The sequence below is a fragment of the Nyctereutes procyonoides genome, unplaced genomic scaffold (genome assembly GCF_905146905.1).
Source record: "Nyctereutes procyonoides isolate TBG_1078 unplaced genomic scaffold, NYPRO_anot_genome, whole genome shotgun sequence".
NCBI classification, from domain to species: Eukaryota; Metazoa; Chordata; class Mammalia; order Carnivora; family Canidae; genus Nyctereutes; species Nyctereutes procyonoides.
The window spans coordinates 41,935,177-41,955,003 of NW_026575052.1; the positions used below are offsets into that span (position 1 = coordinate 41,935,177).

Sequence of the window (19,827 nt, forward strand, 5' to 3'; positions counted from 1 at the left end):
CGTTAGTTGATAAACCGCTAAAGTTGATTCTCTTACTTTTCAATATATGCACTGCAATTGTTCTGATGGATTAGACAGTGTTCTACAAACTAAACTGTACCCCCTGGCATCACATCTGTAGTGAGCTTCAACAGCCCACTGCCAGAACAGGAGCAAGCATCCAGGCAGGACTTGTTTTTCTCTGCTTGCTAATAGTCCTTCATTTAGAAAGCTGAGGATGTTCACCCCTTAAAGACCCAGATATTTCCATAGTAAGATGCTCATTTGTGGAGTCACTGCCTCTCTTTCTTTTATCCACTTTCAAATACCTAGCTTCCACATCTGCCGGCCACACAACAGGGTTGAAAATGGACTCATCTCATCAAAAACTTTTCATGGATTTAGATACTGTGTTTAACACTTTTAGCACCTAAACAACTCTTGGGAAATTGCTCTGAATCTGGGACTTGGTGTTCCTGATAGACAGAGAAGGAAAAGGGAAAACAGTTCACAATAAGTAAACAAAATATGCTATTTTTCTAGAAATAGTATGTGTAAGAAACAATTGTTTTGGCTTAATGAGACAAATTTTTCCCTTCCAAAGAATATTCTTTCATTTGTTTACTCCTTCAGTCATTAATTTATGACTTGATTTTCCATTCAACAAAGATTCTATAGGACATGTACTTAGATATTGTGATAAGATGATGAAAGAGAGGAGGTTCTTTCAGAATAGTGGGGATATAAACAAGTAAACAAAGTATACAGTGACATATTATAGGTGCTAAGTTAGAAGTATCTATTAGGATGTTTTAGGGACAAAAGGAGTTAATAGGGTCAGTTCTTCTGCTCATCATTCATGAGTTCCCTGGGTATGACAGTTTTCTTCATGAGCCTTAGTATTATTATTGTTAATAGCAAACATTCATAAAGTAATTGGTATGTTCAGACACAGAGTAAAAACATTGTATAGGTATTTTCTCATTTGTCCCAAAATATGATCAGTTAGGTCCATGTAGAAACTCCATTGTATAGGAGTAACTGAGGCCAAGACATGATATGTGTGCTCAAGGTCCTACAGTGCCTAAGAGGTAAAGTAGCTATTTGATTCAGCTGTTCTCGAAAGTATACTTTCTCAAGGAAGCCTGCACTGCCTCCAACAACGTGGCTGTGACACCATATGTAATCATGGTTGGTGCAAAGTATTGGAAAAATGGCCTCTACTATTTCTCATGATTGCTTTTCTTTTCATAAAATACACTGGGACTGGCATCTCCAAAGGGGAATTTTTTTCCCTATCCTCACTAGTAAGATCAGACTTATTTGTTTCAACAACCTATTGATGCTAGTAGGATCAAACTTATTTGTTTCAACAACCTCTTCAAAAGAGAATTTTTTTTCCCTATCCTTAATAGTAGGAGCAGACTTATTTGTTTCAACAACCTATTGATACAAATGGCTTCCATAAGACCAGAGGAAATCCCTCAAAAATGTGGGCTGGGTACAGAGTGGTTGCATGGTTCCTGTAGGAGATTTTGTGGGTAATTTCCTCCCTCCCAGGTAAGGGGTGAGTTCTACCTCCATGGAAGACTATGTATTCCCATGTCCACACTACTCACCAGTCAGTTTTAGACTTTTAATGCCACAAGTGCTGAAAGCCACACTTTTGAGGCTCATTCCCAGAGACCCCTCTAGGCTGGTTGGTAGAGTGGCTCCTTATAATAAAGACCACTTGGGTTTGAAGTTTTAGAGAGTCTTCCTGAGTCTTACCCACTCACACACAACATTACAGTAAGGAGAGAATGCCTGAGGGTGGCAGTTTGGAGCCGGGATGGGGCAGAGGGCGGGGCAAAGCTGATGGAGTGGCCAGGATAAGGTCACAGAGCATTGGAGTGCTAGAAATAGAATTCAGGTTTAGTACTTTCCCCTCTGCAAGGAACTGCAGCTTTGTAACCTGAAACAGGATTAGCTTGGGGCAAAACAAAGCAAAATTGACATCTTCTTGGGGGAGATTTTTTTGTTTTTGTTTTTGTTTTTGTTTTTTGTTTTTGTTTTTTCTCTGCTGGAATCTAGAGACAGACTCCTTGGCTGGGTGCTAAGTGTTTTCAATGAGGAGAGGCCCCGATAGCCAAATTCAGTTCCTCCCACCCTGAAATAGTTCCTTGCTCTGACCTTGACCTGAATGTTTAACAAAGCTGTGAAATGGAAAGCAAGACTAGAAAAGACCAGCAAACAGAGAAAGAAAAGAATCATTCACTGCTACATTGTGAAGAGCTCAAGGTGTCTGATTACTAGGCTCTCAATTGTTGCTTGGGCCACAGTACATAGAAGGAGCAATCTTGGTTGAACTTTTTAAAAAAGAATATTATTATTATTATTATTATTATTATTATAGTAGAAAACATAATCATTCTGGTGAAATCTGATAATGTTTTTCATCCTAGTGCTGGTAAATATTAACCTAGTTAGTTGTTAAGTGGAATATGTCAGATTTGGAGAGATCAGAAACATAAAAAGTCGTATAAATAAAACCCCTATATGTATAAAAACGATTGCTTTAGAAACAAATATGACACCTTCCTACTACTTGTGGAATGATTAGGTCACCAAGGAAACTGTAGTGTGCATCTTTGTTCCTTTATTCATTCATTGTCAGGCAGTTAATAGCTGTGGTGCTTTCTGTGCTGTGCACACAGAAGACACAATCTCATCTGTCCTCAGAGAACTTATGATGTCCAGAAAAGATCAAAAAGCACATGAACTTAAGACTCAGAAATGTCAGAGGCTGCATGAAGGACTGATGGGGCTGGAAGCATAGGGAACTCTCTGCCTGAGCTTCTTTGCTTTGGGGGAAGAGAGCAAACAAGGGTGTGGTTTGTGTTCAGTACTTGGGAGTTGCTGGGGGTGAAGGAAGGATAAAGAGATCAAGCCAGTGGCTGTTCTCCAGGCTTCCCACATGGGGTGGAAATTAGTCGTATGGGGAGAAGGCTCTCTAGCTTCTAGGAGATATGGAAAGGAGCCTCGCTCTGCAGTTATGGCAGATCATGGTCAGGCTTTGATTCCAGGGAAGAACAGCCTGTTGGCTAGGAAGAGTCACAGCCTGGGGAGCATATCCTAGGTGATGGCCCTCCAGGACATGGATCTTAGTATTGTCTGCGGGTCCAGGTAGCAGCAGTGGAGTCACTGGAGAGGCTCCAGAGGAGCCTACCTAAGGTCTAGAGCAGGAGAATGGGGAGCCTGCCTGAGGGACTGCTTGCTTACTCCCTGTAAGGTGACACTTGGAGGTAAGCTGGGGACAAAGAGCGAGTAAATTCAGATGATTGCAGTGGGTGGTAGTTCCATTGTACCCACAGGCTTGTGCAGCCCAGTAAAGGATTATGTACAGACATGAATTCAAGGCAGTATGAGAGAAACCTACGGTAGTCTTTGCAGAAGCTGGATGAGTTAAGGTCCCTTTCAATTCAAATAGTTTATCATGCTATGAAACAAGAACTATGGAAAAGTCAGGGAAGAATTTATTCAGGTGGCATAACAGAGATCGATTCAGTTATGGAGCTTTCTACATCCTCTCCAGTCTATGCAGGTCCTCTGGCCTCACCTGAGGCTGGTTCTTGAGTCATATATTTTATCACAATTAAAAAACAAACAAGGAGCACCTGGATGGCTCCGTTACATGTCTCCCTTCTGCTCAGGTCATGATATTGGGGTCCTGGGATAGAGCCTTGCATTGGGCTCCCAGCTGAGCAGGGGGGCTGCTTCTCCCTTTTCCTCTCCCTGCCTCTCCCCCTGCTTTGTGTGCATGCTCTGTGTGTGTGTGTGTGTGTGTGTCAAATAAATAAAATAAAATCTTAAAAAGACCCAAAAGATTAAGTAATACTCTAATTATCAGTATACTATAAATTGATCTTAAAATAACAGTATTGTCACAGAACTCTTAAAAAATGTTTACAGTCTATGTGGGGAATCACAAGCATAGACCTTATTAGTTTTCTTGAATGTTAATTTATTACCCTGAAGTTATGGAAGAATTTTTGAGATTAGTAGTTTTTGAACTGTACAATTAATGACTAAGATGGTAAATTTTGTGTTATGTGTATTTTACCACAATTAAAAATAAAAGTTAATTAAAAAAAACTGTAGGCTCAGAACTTTCACAACTATAGTGTCATGGAGGAAAAAAAAAGATACTTAAATGTACTTGAGTATTCTGTATTGTTGCTATATGCATTTTATGAAGCCAACCATATTTCTTTGTTCCTGCCCTTTATTATATGATAAAGCACATTTACAGTTTCCATATTTGTCACAGAAGTTAGAAGGTGCTTTGTTTTCCTTTATCACTATGGTGGAGGCTGCTGGTGCCAAGTCGTATCCAAGGTCCCTTCTTCTTAGATTTCCCATTCATGATGCTTCTTAATCCCTATGCATCAGGGCAAAAGCAGGGCTGGGAGATGAGACTAGAGTTAATGTGCCTCACTGAAGACCAAGCAGCTTTTCCACAAGCTGTCCTTGCTTCTCTACTGGCCAAATGGAGATGATTCCAAAGACTTAGAGAAAGGTGGAATTGTAAGAAGAAATGAGCCTGGATCCCTAAATGACTGCATGGAACTTATTGCAATCTTGCCTGGGACTGTGTTGGTTAAGCCACTGGAATTTTACTCTTTTTAGCAATTAGCCTACTCTGAGTAACACAACCATAAAAGGTATTGCAGAGACAGGATAGGATATGTAGTGCTGTACCTGTAAGCAAAGGAAAGGTCAGACAGGCAAGGTAAATGGAAATGAAATGTTTAATGATTCCCAGGTGTAAGCATTTCATGTTACTCATTAATCATGTGGCAAATGTGTTTAAATAAACATAGACAAGCAATTCCTGTTCAACAAATATCTCAAGGGAAAGAGGTTTTGTCTCTGAGGCTTGGATCAGAATGTTAATGCCTCCTTTTGGGCCGAGCACAGCAGTTGCAACAGAAATTAGAAAGACTTGTCAAGGGAGGATGAAAATGTACCTCAAAGGGAGAGAGTCAGGAGCTCCCAGTACAGAATTCCTTCTTTTATTTCTCTCTCTTTCTCTTTTTTTAAAAAGATTTATTTATTTATTTATTTATTTATTTATTTATTTATTTATTTATTTATTTTAGTTTGGGGGAGGGGCAGAAGAAGAGGAGAGAGAATCTCCAGCAGACTACCTGCTGAGCGAGAAGCCCCACACAGGGCTTAGTCCCACAACCTTGAGTTCATGACCTAAGCCAAAATCGAGAGTTGGATGCTTAACTGACCAAGCCCCCCAGGTTCCTCAGAGTTCCTTTCAGAATTCTTGTTCCTCTAGGTCTTGGGAATTTAAGACTTTTTTCTAAAATCATGATCAATACTTACACCAGACAAAGGAAATTAAGACACCCTGACTCCTAAGAGTTCTCCAAACAGTATTTGTCCATCCTGCTCCTGGTCCTATCTCAGCTTTGGTTCTAAGTTGTTCTCATGGACAATGTGTTGTTGAGTTTGGCAGTATAGCCCAAGACAAACTGTCACCCATACCCTCACTTTTGGCCCTAGTATGGATCTTTGGTCAGTCGTACTATCAACCAGTTTGTCCTTCTCAGCTTCATATCTGTGGTTCTTGGAGATTAGGAGGGTACATTTTTATGACCTTTTATTGAGTTCATATTCACTTAGAATAAAATATAAGTGATTTTGGAATAAAATCCTTATCATGCCCTCCAAGGTTCTGCATGATCTAGTCTGTGACCTTTTTACTATCACATCTTGGGCTGCTTCATCCTCTTACCGTAACTACCTTGGTTTTTTAGTTGCTGAAAGACACGAGCTCTTTCTCAGGGCCTTTTTACATGCTGTTTCCTGTGCCTAGATTTGCTCTCCTCCCAGCTCCTCTGTTCCTAAGATTTCAGGCTTGAAGCCTCTTCCCCCGAGAGGCCTACTCTGACTCACCCACCTAGCAGATCATCTCTGTGCGTACCTCAGACCCCCTCAACCCACCTCTTACTCTAGCCATTGTGGTGGCAACAGCCTTGTTCAGGTGTCACCTGATAGCCTCAGCTATACTCAGCTTCTTTCAGTCTGCTCCAGGGTTCCAGAGACTCCAGGGTTTTTCTGATGCTGCAGTAGGAACTTCACATATGCAGCCTGGGAATAGGAGGGAATTGATAACCTCTGAGCAATAGAAGCTGATGGGCCAAGGCTTCTCTTTTCTGTCCCTCACATGGACAGTTCTGAGGAGTTTTCTACAGTTTCATAGTGTCCCAGCAGGATCAACTCTGTGGACTGCAGCGGTGACCAACTTGAAACTCTATCCTGGTTTCAGTTTTCCTTCTTTTCCTTTCCCTAGTCCCCAATTCTTTTCCCTGGGGTCATTTCCCAGAATAAATTACCTGCATGCAATCCTTGGCCAAGCTTCCCAAGGAGAACTTAGGTGACAAGAGTCATCTACATTATTTAATATCTTAGGGTCTTCATTTTATTTCTGCAGCATTTATAACAACTTATATTAATTTTATTTATTTCTACAATTATTCTTTGTTTTATGAAATCCTGATTCTATATATTTAGAATGTAGACTCCAAGGGGCAGAAACTTGGTCATTTTCAACTGTTTGTATCCTCAGCAACTGGCGTGAAATGCTTGGCACAGACACGCCATCACTAAATATATATGAATGAACACATTTCAAAAATGCTATGTTTAAGAATATTTTAGACATTGAGAGGCAATATCACATACTAGTTCAGAGCTTACAGTCCAGAGTCAGACTTTCTTGAGTCACTTCTTGACTCTGCCACGTAAGTACTTAAGTGACCTCAAGCCAGTACCAAACCTGGCTAGTCATTCCAGTTTGCAAAATGGGATTAATAATAGCACCTAGCACATGAGATTGTTGTGATTATCAAATAAGTTATACTGTGCTTGGCACATAGTAATAACCCAATATACTTTATTTCTTTAATCTTCCCCTTTTAATAGTGAATGAATTAAATTCAGACTTGCACAGATATAGTATCCATTTTATATCTTCCAAATTTGTCAGTCCCTTTCTAGCTTATTGGGGGTAAAGCCCTTCTTTTCCAAGTAGAAAGAACTCTTGTCTCATCAATACTGGCATTGTGGGGGTCACTCTGATTAGACAATTTGTGCCAACCTAGGCACTGGAGAATGTCAGTGCCTTGGTTCCAGCAAGTTCCTCTCCTGGAGTCACTCTGGAGAAAGAACAAAACCCAGAAAGCATTCCTCTGTTTGGGTCATAAGTCTCTCTTCAGGTGACTCTTAGAAACACTTCCTAGATTCTTTCAATTTGTGGGGAAAAGATGACATAGATGATGGGTTTTAGTGCTGAGAGCTTCAATCCAAGACAAAGAGACCCTATGTCAGCACGTGAGAGGGAGGTTGAGATGTGGACACCTGGATGTTGTTGCTCTTGGGCTGTGGAAGGGCAGCAGTGCCCCAGTCACTGTTGCTTCAGCCTCCCCACTTGCAAAGAAGAGCACACCCCACTCCTCTCCTGACATCCCTTTTAACTTCTTCTTACTAATCTCAACCTGCAAGGACCAGGACATGTGACCAGGCTCCGTGGGTCAGAGTTGGGTAAGGCAGGTGGCAGGGCAGCATGACTAGGAAATTTTAAAACAGTGGTAGAGAGAGAGGGATTGTGTCTCAGGAGTTTACCCTCATGTGGTATTGCAGTGCACCGTCGTAAAGTAAGAGTGAGAATAGGGAGACCAGAAAGCATTGTGGAATGTTGAAGAGGGGAGATCTGGGCCCTGATTCTGCTGCTGGCTAGTGTGTGATCTTTTTGAGCCTGTTCCCCGGAGATTGGACAGTTTTCTTACTTGGGCAGTTGGTATTCTCCATCAGCAGGTTTTTAGCTCTTCACTTTGTATGGTCTGGTTCTGCCCACATCTCACTCTCTGATGGTCCTTGAACCCTACAAAAGTCAGCAGGGAAGCTTATGTGGTGGCTTTTGCAACAGGAATATGATTTTAGATACTATTGTTTTTCAAGCACATCAAACTCATATTTTGAGTCTGTTTTTTGGTTGTTTTCTTAACCTAGAGGAATATGCTATGGAGTGGCACGTAGCCTGAGTGAGACATGGTGTGTGGTATGAATGGCTGAGTTCCATACAAATGATAAGATCTTCTGAAATTATATATGTGTGTACATGTACATATATGTGTGTATGTACATATACACCTGTGAGTGTGAGAGAGATTGTATCTAAATAACCTATCACTTTTTCAAAAGTTCCTTCATGCTATTCCATGTCATTTCAACACAATTCTGTCACATTCTATTTATTATTCTTTTTTTTTTTTTTTTGCTTCATTGCCATTCCTGTCCATATTGCTGTGTAAAGCAGAATTTTAAGAACACCTCAAGGTGTTTTTCAATTAAGCCAGTAAACAGCTTTAGCCGGCACCACCAGCGTGTCACAGTGACACAGGCCAACACAAACAGAGAGTGGGAGGTTTGCTGACAGCTCTGGGCCCTGAGACCTCAGGACTGGTTCGGCGAGACAGACTCAGAATCAAGCAGTGACTCGTGAAGGAGCCAAAGGACTCAGTCATGTCATCTCTTGTACCAGCTCCCTGTACAAGGAAAGGAAATTCTAGAAGGGGCTGAGCCCTTCTTTTAGTTGAAACAAGAGAAGAAACATGCATGACTGGGGCGGGAATGCAGGTATATGGATGCTAACTCAGCACCTCCTGTATAACGTCTTAGTGTTGTGGTGGGGCTGGTTACACATATCTTTTGTGTTTGGTGTCTGGGAGCTGTCACTAAAGCTCCAACATTATCCTATATATTAATGAGGATATAGATTGGGCCATTGTAATGACAAGATTCCCAAACACAGTGGCCTACATAAGAGTGTTCCTTTCTTACATGGAAGCTCAGGTGTCCTGTCCAGAGTTGGCTGGTGCCTTATTATATTGGGGACCCTGCTCATGTAAAGTGCCTTGATCCTCCAAATGTTCTTCAGTTGACCTATTTAAAAAATGAACCTGTTCCACAGCCATACAGTAGGTCTTAAATGTCTGAGTTTATGGAAAAACAAAGGAAGTAGAGAAGATCAAGCATGTATCACAGTGGGAGTTGGAAGTATGATATAGAGGTTACATGGAGCCTTTACAATTTTTCCTCTGGTGCCTGCTAGCCTGTGAGCTTGGGCAGGTTACTTAACCTCTCTGTGCCTAATTTGTAAAAAGATGATGATAGTACCTACCTTTTTTTCTTGTTGTAGGCTTACATGTATGAATGAGTTAAGACATGCAAAGTGCTTAGAACAACACTTCAACCATAATTATAACCCAATAGCAAATACTGTTGATGCCTTACCTGTATCTGTTGGGTAAGATCTGTTGTATCTGTTACAAGATAGCAAGTAGCCCTCAGTCAGGAGGTTGAACAATCCTCAATGGCTTTCTTGTTCCTTGGGCGAGACAGCTCTGAGGCTGTCACCCAATAGAGGTCCCAGGACAACTGAGTCGTGACTCCTCACATTAGCTACCTGCTCATTGGCATATTCTGTATTGCTTTCTTGTTTTCCCTGGTTCATTTTCCCACTCTCCTGACTTTCCTGGCATTACCACCCAAATTAACTACCTATATTCAGATTGGCCTCTGGGAAACACCACCTAAGACATTTTGCCATTACTACATACTTTTGTCCAACTGCAGTGGTCTTAGGATGAACTCTGATCCTGGCAGCCCTAACCCTTCCATTTTCATGCACCTCCATCTGTGGTTTCCCTCTTCTCACTTTAACAATTACATCTGTACTAGAATGACACAAAGGAAGACTCCTCTGCCCATCAACTGCTGTCCTCCCCTTGCCCCACACTGACATATATAGAGTCCCAAAAAACCAGGCCACAAAGGAAATGGAATGTTGTGGTAAAAAATATTCAGTGTCTTTGGGACTATCTGCCCTGCCTAACTTCCTTCAGCTTGTTCTGATTTCTCTTGGGTTCTGCACATATGGCATACTGCTTAGATCTGTGCCTGGGTTATGATTGCACATTAAATCTGAGATATGGGGGTGGACCCAGGTACACAGCTCTACATCCTGTTGTGATGGATAAGCATTCTCTTCCCATTTCCTCCCTAGGGCAAGGAGAGGATGGAAATGTTTTTCATGAAGACAGGAAATATCTTTACTATGCTTTGTGAACTAGATGGAATAATCCTAAAAAGCAGGCCCATTGGAGCAGGGAGAGAAGATATGTGGGCTGGATTTTCAACTGAATGATTAAACAACAGTGCTCTCTCTGGCCATATCCTGCTATTTTACACAAGGTGTTGGGGAGACTACCTGGCAAGATAAAATCAATGTTGCCTTTTTAAAAATGTGCTATCATTTCACTGTTAAATTTATGCAGGACCCAGTTCCAAGAGGTCAAAAAGATAATACAGGTAATACTTATTTTGCAGGATTCCAATATGTGTGAATTTCAGTCATACAGTATAGTTAGTGTAGTGAAACAAAAGCAGCTTCCTTCAACAACACAGTTAAAATTTCAGTTATCATGGCATGTGAACTGTGAGAAAGTACTGGCATAGAGTATGAGCTTTGCTGCTAACTTGTCAGTATACAAATCACTTCTTAAATATGTCATCATGATTAGTTATTTATCAATCATGTCACTTCTTTCAAACTCAATTGGTGATTGGTCACTGATCATCTGTTATTCAGTTTATCCACCCATAGACAGCAAATTACATAGTTGTGTTGCCTCCTTGTCTTTAGTGATAACCCATGTGATAGTTTACAGGTAATCAGTGGAATGAACTGGCCAACAAAAATGGAAGAGAAAAAAGAAATGGAAAGTGATAATGTAGGAAGTAAAATTCAAATTGAATGTAAATAGGGTGTAGGAAATATAACTGAGCCTGCAAAGGTTGACATCAGAGCCATTTTAAAGATTCGAGATAAGCAACAAAAGGAACTTTGTGAACTTACCACTAGAAATGAGGAAAATTGCCAAAAAATGAAGATGTCCCAGAGGACCTGATGCCAGAAAAAAAAAAAATCACATTAAAGGGACACATAGATTCACAGCATTGAAAATAAAAAGCATAAAATGGTGAAGCTAACCCAAATTTAGGAAGAAGACTGACAATTTACCGAAGCATGGAAAAGGTACTTGCTCTGTATGGTAAGTCATATGACAAGAAGGCAGGCACTACTCTAATAACTCTAGATAAGTTTTTACCAGGAAATAAAAACACTTTAATTCTCAGTATTTCAAACCAGGTAAATTACGGTGTGTTAAATAAATATTTGTTTTACTGTTTTCTTCATTTCCCTATACATTTATAATCGACAGCTTTAACTATTTTGAGAAAAATTTTTGAAAGTCATGGACCAATTGTAATTTTCCCCAGCGATTATTTTTTTTAAAATTTTTTATTTATTTATTTATGATAGGCACACAGTGAGAGAGAGAGAGGCAGAGACATAGGCAGAGGGAGAAGCAGGCTCCATGCACCGGGAGCCCGATGTGGGATTCGATCCCGGGTCTCCAGGATCGCGCCCTGGGCCAAAGGCAGGCACCAAACCGCTGCGCCACCCGGGGATCCCTCCCCAGCGATTATTAAGATCATTTTACAATTTCAGCTTGCACGTCATTTTTACAGTACTGCACTACAGTGCAAGGACTGTGCACTTGAGGTTTTAACTTGTTAGGAACATGAAAACCACCTGGGCTTCAGATCCTGTGTGCTGGGGTTGCCATCCTTAAACTAACACTGAACTGCTTTCTGTCCACTGCTGGTCAAATACACCAACCTATCTGAGATTTAGTGTGCTTATTTGAAAAACAAAATAATTGTATTTACTGCATAGAGTTCTTGAGGCCAGAGATGAGAAGGCCTCTAGAAATATACTTGACATTTAGAAACCGTTCAATAAGGAAGCTCTGTGAAAGTGGAGACCCTGTCTCTTTTCTTTATTATAGTACCCCTGGAATTTAGTGCAAAGCCTGACATGGAGTAGTTGCTCAGTAAATATTTGGTGCATAAAAGATTGAAGAGTCACAGTTAGTATTCAAAACATGTTAGTGACTTGTCTTCCTATTTTCTTACTTTCTGGATGCTGTACAGTCTCAGAGAGTTGAAGAAATCATGTGACCAGTTCTACTGAGAACCTAGTAGGTTTGTCATTGACCTATAATATGGTCTTTCTTTTACAGTCATTTCTGCTTTGTTTGTCCCTGCCCATTTGGTTGAGGTGGCACTCGACAGGGTTAACATTTTTCATATAAGTAAGGAACTCCTACAAATCTGTAGGGAAAACAGTAAGACTTTAAAAATGGAGAAAAAGGGGATCCCTGGGTGGCGCAGCAGTTTAGCGCCTGCCTTTGGCCCAGGGCGCGATCCTGGAGACCCGGGATCGAATCCCACGTCAGGATCCCAGTGCATGGAGCCTGTTTCTCCCTCTCCTATGTCTCTGCCTCTCTCTCTGTGTGTGTGATTATCATAAATAAATTTTAAAAAAAATTAAAAATGGAGAAAGAAAAGAATAATTTGCAAATGAAGTTAAGAAATATTTGGAAAAATTCAACCTCACTAATAATCAAGGAACTATAAATCAGAACCAGAAAGTTGTTCTCTATGATCACATTTTCACAGATTTCCATAGTAATGGAGGCAGAAACTAGTAAGAGTGAGGTGAGCAGACCCTCTTTTCCAGTGCTCTTCATTGTGAGCATTGCTATAATCCCTTTAGAAAGCAATTAGAACACAAGGATCATTGGCCTTTGACTTAGTAATTCTACTTCTGAAAATTGATCCTGAGACTTCAATGCAGATGAAACTTTAGCATGAAAATTTTAATCACCATGTTATTTGTAGGAGTGGAAGTGGTAGACTATGTATATATGTCTGACAGTGGGAATTGTTTAGGTGGAAGAAGATATATGCACTTTCTATTATGCAGTGTACGTCTATAAAGAGTTTGTGTATAAAGAGTATATGTCTGTAGATGTTATAGGACATTATATGTAAAAAATACTTTTAATTACATATAAAATCCAAATGACTGATGCATTAATGCTACTATTGAAAGAAAATACTCCAAATATGAATAATTATAATTTATTATGGCTCCACCATATTTCAAGGGCTTTGAATATTTTATCTCTAATTCTCATAACAATCCTGCATGGCAGGTATTGTTATGCCTATTTTACAGATGATGAAATGAGACTGAGAGAGCCAGGTGGCTTTTCCAAAGCCCCAGCTAGTTATGTACATCTGCCTGATAGTACTTTCCTGCCAAACAGTCTCTTTTCCTTGGTTGGAAGTTCTGTTTTGTTATTTAATGATGAGAGCAATTTTCTAAATTTTTCTAAGTTTTAATGTTTACTTAGAAGCATAGATGATTAGGGACATCTGGGTGGCTCAGTGGTTGAGTGTCTGCTTTTGACTGAGGACATGATCCCAGTGTACTGGGATCAAGTCCCACATCGGGCTCCCTGCATGGAGCCTGCTTCTCTTTCTGCTTTTGTCTCTGCCTCTCTCTGTGTCTCATAAAATCTTTAAAAAAAGAAGAAGAAGAAGAAGCATAGATGATTTTAATAATGATCATAAACCTGGTTAAAAGAAAACAATGCAAACTTTCTAAGTCTTTTACTCACTCTGAGCTTCCATTGCAATTGAATAAATAACCCCATCCCTCTCACTTTATAGGGCTCTATATTGAAATTTATGTGCAATAGCAGACATGTATCAAACTTTTTGAAGTTATAAAAGCAAAAATGCTCAAGTTTTATGTGCTCTTATCCTCACTTCTTAAATAAAAATTTTTATTTTCTTTAGTTATTTATTAACTATCATTATTATTTTAAATCTTATAAAAGCTAACGTCTTTCAATAAAAGGAGTGCTTTCTCAGTCATTGATTTTAATATCTGTCTCAGTTAAGAAGCAGGGTTGGAAGGGGGGTTCACTGTTTTGCACAGTTGATATGGAAAATGTAGCACACATCCAGCATTCTTTGGGAAAGGAAGTAGAAGGCTTCCCTATCAGATGTTTTGGAAAGAAGGTAACTGTGGAATAGGCTGAAAGTGCCAATGAGGAGCTTTCCAAAAGCACTACAGTGATTCTTGTTGAATATTCATGGACTTGAAACTTTCTGCCTCTGATTGTCTATTCTCTGTGTCTGGCACACTGCAGCCAATGGTTTTCTGGTTGTTTTCCTGAGGATTTGGTGGTGGCGTTTTTGCTGCACGTTGCATTGTGTGAGTGAGTGAGTGAGTGAGTGAGTGAGTGAGTGAGTGAGTGTTGTGTGTGTGTGTGTGTATGTTAGAGCGCAGCCAGATCCTGGGCATTTATAGAGCATTGCCTTCAGGGGCTGTTTACTCTGGACTCCCTCCAGGATGCCAGACGCCTTCTAGATGATTCCTCATGACAAAAGGACAAGGCTTGGCTCATCCTCAAAGATTATTCAGATTATGCACCTTGCCAGTTTATTTGCGTTTTGCCCCAGGGGGCATCCTGCAAGCCCCCAGAAGAATTTAGGAGATGTGAACATTTTGCTCTTTCAGTGCCCAAGGAGAGCCTCCTGAGCAGCTTCTAAGGAAGCAAGTAGAAATGGCTGGGGCAGCTACAGCTTGACCTCCCCACAAAGTTCAAAAGGTTATTTGGTCACTGACTCCCTCCTGCAACCCGCTTGTATGCAGCCACAATTTTAACAGCAGGACTGCCTGCCACCCAGATCATTTAAAGGAAGGTGCCTTCAGAGTGCAGTGCTTTGTAGGGAACTTTCTAAAAAGAAGTGATTTTTTTTTTCTTCTTAAAGAGAGAGGGAGAGAGTATGGCATGGAGTCAAAACATCAATTAAATATACAATTGGCTGCATTTATATGACAAGCTTTGAGTCTTGCCTTAGTCACTGAATAAGAGCTTTCTCCCTGCATGGGATGGAACCATAAAGTGGGATGCTTCAGGCTGGCCTACAGCAGACTGCTTAGGCTCTTCTCTTCCAGCTGTAATAACATTCACTGTGATGTGCATCCCACCAACCTCATTCAGCCCTGGAGGAAGTTTAGTTTGGCTGATTTAAACTTAAAAAAGGGAGAGAAAAGCTTTTTTCCTTGTTTTTCTTCTAGATTAGGCTTCAGTTTTGTATTAGTTGTTGTAATCACCTATGCAGAAAATGCAGTCTCATGTGTTGATCCTAACCTTTGGCAGACTCTGGTAAGATCACAAATGAAGTGGGAGATGATTATAAATCGTTTCCGTGAATGTGTTATTTACTTTCTTATTGAACCCTTTATATATAACACTTGTTGTGTATGGTCAAATGACAGGTTTTAAAATTTTTATGTAAAGACAGTTTTCAGAGAAACTAGAAAAACAATATGCAACAATAAAGGAATGGACATATTCAAGAATGGCAAAAGTTTCCAAACTTTTTTTGATAGAACCAGGCAGCATAATTTTAAGCTTGTAGGTCTTCAGTCTCCATCAAATGACTCAATTTTATTCATGTAGTACAAAAGACAACAGTAGTCTATGCAACTGTGTTTCAATAAAACTTTATTTACAAAGCCAGGCAGTAGGCTTCAGGCCCGTAGTATGCAAATTTCTTAATTATGGTCTAATCTATTTGATGCACACATCTGGTATGTTGCTTTCAGCCAAAAGTAAGGAAAAACCCAACTAAAGATAGCCTAAAAATCACATTAACCTCACGTAAGAAGATTATATTGCATAACAAGACATCTCATGATAGGAAAGTCCCAAGGCTGGTTAGTTAAAGCAGTTTGATGATATCATCAAAGGCTTAAGGTTTTTTTCCATCTTTCTGCTCTCCCACCTTTGGCACATTGGCTTATTCTCAGGTTGACCTAACTCATAGTCACAAGGTGGCTGCCACAGTTTTAATGTTATAGGTAGATGCAACAACATGCAGTAGAAAAATTAGACCCATCCCCCACATCTCTTTTTCTTAGAGCAAGAAAACCTTTCCAAGAAGAGCCTTCCATTTCTAGACCAGGTCTTCTTCTTCTTTTTTTTTTTTTTAGATATTATTTATTTATTCATGAGAGACAGAGAGAGACAGAGAGAGAGAGAGAGAGAGGCAGAGACATAGGCAGAAGCAGGCTCCATGCAGGTAGTCGGTTGTGGGTCTCAATTCCAGGACTCCAGGATCACACCCTGAGCCTAGGAGCCTAGGGTGGATGCTTAACCACTGAGCCACCCAGGCGTCCCCATAGACAATGTCTTATTGACCAGAACTGGGACAGAGCATTTCAAGAAGTGTTTGGACGTGGGTCTCTGTGTTAGTTGTCCGAAGCTCCTAAGACATCAAACTTGGTGATATAAAACAATGGAAGTTTGTTCTGTCACAGTTCTGGAGTCCTCAAGTCCAAAATCAGTGTCACTGGGCTAAAATTAGGGCATTAATATGGCTGTGCTCCCTCTGGAAATTCTAGGAGAGAACTCATTCCTTGTCTCTTCTACCTTCTGGGGGCTGTTGATGTTCCTTGGCATTGGCCACCTCAGTCCAGTCTTCAAATGTCTCTCCTCCATTTTCATATCGCCTTCTTCTTTGTGTGCCTATGTGAAATCTCCCTTTGCCTCTCTCTCTCTCTCTCTTTTAAATGTGGAACTTTTCACAAATTTGCTTATCATTTTTTTATGGGACCATGCTGTCTTCTCTACAGTATTCCATTTTTAGTATGTGTGCTGTGGAAGCCTCTCTCTTACAAGGATACTGATCATGGTGGTTAGGGCCACCCAGATAATCCAGCAAGATCCATAACTTAATCATTCGTGGAAAGACCCGTTTTTAAAATAAGGTGACATTTACAGGTTCAGGGATTAGGACCACATAGCCCTAAGTCCACTGTTCAACTTACTATAGTCATAGAAAACTTTGTCAAAGTAAAAATCTTTGATACTTTCGGAAAGAAACCCATTAAGTTAATTATTGGTAAGAGAAAACTACTTTGATTGTTTTATATTAATGAAGATTTACTTACATCAAATAGGGGAGGTTTGAACCAAAAAAATCCTGGATTTAACCAGTTGGGTACATCTGGAATAGGACTGATTATTAGATAGGCAAACAGCAGTATGTGCTATGGCATATGTGTTTGGCAATTCTTGTGTTTCGCAAAAGCTTACAATGACTTCGGAAAATAATTTGTATAAAACAAGGTAGGAGAAAACTTTTATCTATAGTATGGTCACAATACAGCAAAATACTCTTGTACATAAAAATGATGAAGAGACAATAGAAACAATACACTAAAAAATTACTATGGGTTGAGGTTCCTTGCTCGCTCAGTTGAAAGAGCATGTGACTCTTCATCTTGGGGTCATGAGTTCAGCCCCACTTTGAGTGTAAAGATTGCTAAAAAAAAAAAAAAACTTAAAAAGAAATAAAATTTAAAAAAATTACTAGACGTGTGGAGGTAATAGGAATATGGATGACTGATTTTTTCCTCTTCTTTTTTGTTATTTCTAAAATCTTAATAAAAAGTATATATATATATTGCTTAAATTAAAATATATTTTAAAAATAAATCAATAGCATTATATTGTTAGATTATAATCCTAGAGTTAAAAAATTATTTCCATTTATTTTGTATCATTTCACTAAATTTCTCTCTCAATTTACTCTATCATGAAATTATACAGAATAGCCACAGATCCTGCCCAGACAAATTTTTTTGCTTTCATAGTGACCCAAACCTCTCACCTTGTCATTAGTTACCTTTCTGAAACACAGGTTGTGACATCCACTATGCTTCTCATCAAAACGTTTAATGTCTCTCTCTTGCTTTAGAAAGTTTTTCCTTCCTTCCTTCCTTCCTTCCTTCCTTCCTTCCTTCCTTCCTTCCTTCCTTCCTTCCTCTCTTCCTTCCTTGGCTCAGAGTTCTCTATGTCATCCACATCATCCTTTTTCCAAGTCCCTGACACAGGATGTCCACTACATTCAACCATGGGCCTCTTGCACCCATCTTTGCCTATGCCATGCCTTTTCATGCTCTTCCCCAAGCTGTTGTCTAACTCAGGATTCTCACTGTACTCCCACAGAGGGGCAGCATCAGTTTCACCTAGGAACTAAGTAGAAGCACAAATTCCCAGGACCCACCCCACACCTCCTGATTCAGACACTCTGGAGGTGAGCCTATTTAGTGATGCATGTCTTAACAATCCTTCTTGGTAATTTTGATGTGTACTAGAGTTTGAAAGCCCCTGGGCTACCACTCTTTGTCCTACTTTCTTCATTATTGCATTCTTGGCGACCATCATTGCTAAAATAACCACTGTATTATTCTTCCTAGAGAATTAATTTGTAAATCAATTATACAGGTGTGTATGATGCCTTCCAACAAATAACATATCTATATTCTTATGATGTCCTTGCTATATCAGCCATTTTTTTCTTTAGGTAAACTGTTCTTATCTGGTTTTTATGTATTTTATCCATACAAGTCAATGAACCTGGGCAATAATGACATTCCTTCTTAATGATCCTCTGGATCACTTATTCTAAAGTCATCAAATGCCTGCTTTGTGCCCAGCATTGTCTGTGATTCAAAGCTATTCCTTCAGCTGTGGTCCATTGAATAGGCCTGGTAACACATCACCATCCCTCTGTTTCTTCTTTCTTCCTCAGCTAAACCAAAAACATACACAGAATAGTCACAGCCAGTGTGGAGGCCTAAGAGAACTGCTCCCCACCCCCACCATCTTCACTTGTAATTTTATTCTCTTGGGAAGATCAGCTTTCCTCAGAGTCTTGAATTCATCATTGGTAGAAGTAGAAATGGTAAGATTTTTTTTTTTCTTTGCATCCATGGACTCTCGTGCTGGAATTTATGTGATCCTACAAAGCTTTATGGTGAGAGTGGACTCAGGTCCTATTTTTTGTCCTGGCATCTGAAGAATGTGTGTTTTGACCTCTGATCAGCACCCAACCCCATGCCTGGCACATAGTAAGGGCTTAATAAACAATTACTGGATAAGTGAAAAAAATAATGGAAAGAACAGTGGAAGGATAGAAAGGAGAAAGGAAGGGAGAAAAGGGAAGGAGAAGGGACTAAAAGAGGGAGGAATGAAAGGAGGAAGGAGAGTGAGGGAGGTGTGGGAATAAAGCAGTAGAAATGGCCAAGTATAGATCAGACCTAGCTCCTGCTATGAGGAAGTACTTAAGAGGAACAGGTAGCATTGGAACTCTAATACCTATCCTGTACTAGAGAGAGAGAAGGATATGCTCTAACAGTCAACTGACTATTCAGTTTGGTTCCTTCCCTAGAAGATGTTTTCAGCAGTTCCTCCCAGGTGCAAAAGGCAAGCCCTCTCTGAGAGTGTTAGAAAAGGGCTTTGTGAACTGTAAAACAGAATGCAAATGGTGATTAACTAAGACATCACAAGCAAGGGCAAGTCTCCTGAGCAATCCCAGGAGAGATTCTTTTGCCTTCTTTTTGTCATTTGAGTTCTCCAAATTGTCCCCAGCTTAGACCAAATCAACCTTAAATGTCTGTGATTAAAATTTCCACTCTGAAAATCTGAGCAATTTAGGAATTGTAGGAACTGGACCATCTGGAGATAATTTATAAATAACACTTGCATTTTAAATCGCCTGTCTTCCCAAAGAGTCCTCTGTCCTGTCAGTGGGACTGCTGCCAAGGCCCAAACTGCTAAATTGGGCCAGTAACACTGAAGTTGCTAGTGGGAGCTTCTTATCTCTGATTTGTCTAAGAATTTGGGACACTTCCTTGAAACATTTGTTTTTCCTCATGAAAAATGTAAGCTAAAAGTTATTGATTCTTATCTTTAGGTTTGGTAAGGTTTTCAGGATTTTCTTGCATGTGATGAT

At 40.0% G+C, this 19,827-nt stretch overlaps 1 protein-coding gene across 1 annotated transcript in view; it reads left to right on the forward strand.

Moving 5' to 3' along the window:
* ANKRD55 (ankyrin repeat domain 55) overlaps positions 1-19,827 on the forward strand; it is a 409,242-nt gene that overhangs the window by 110,908 nt on the left and 278,507 nt on the right. Inside the window, exon 5 of the mRNA XM_055332857.1 lies at positions 18,625-18,777. The gene's annotated coding sequence lies outside the window, so the exon portion shown is untranslated. The remainder of the gene's footprint in view (positions 1-18,624; positions 18,778-19,827) is intronic.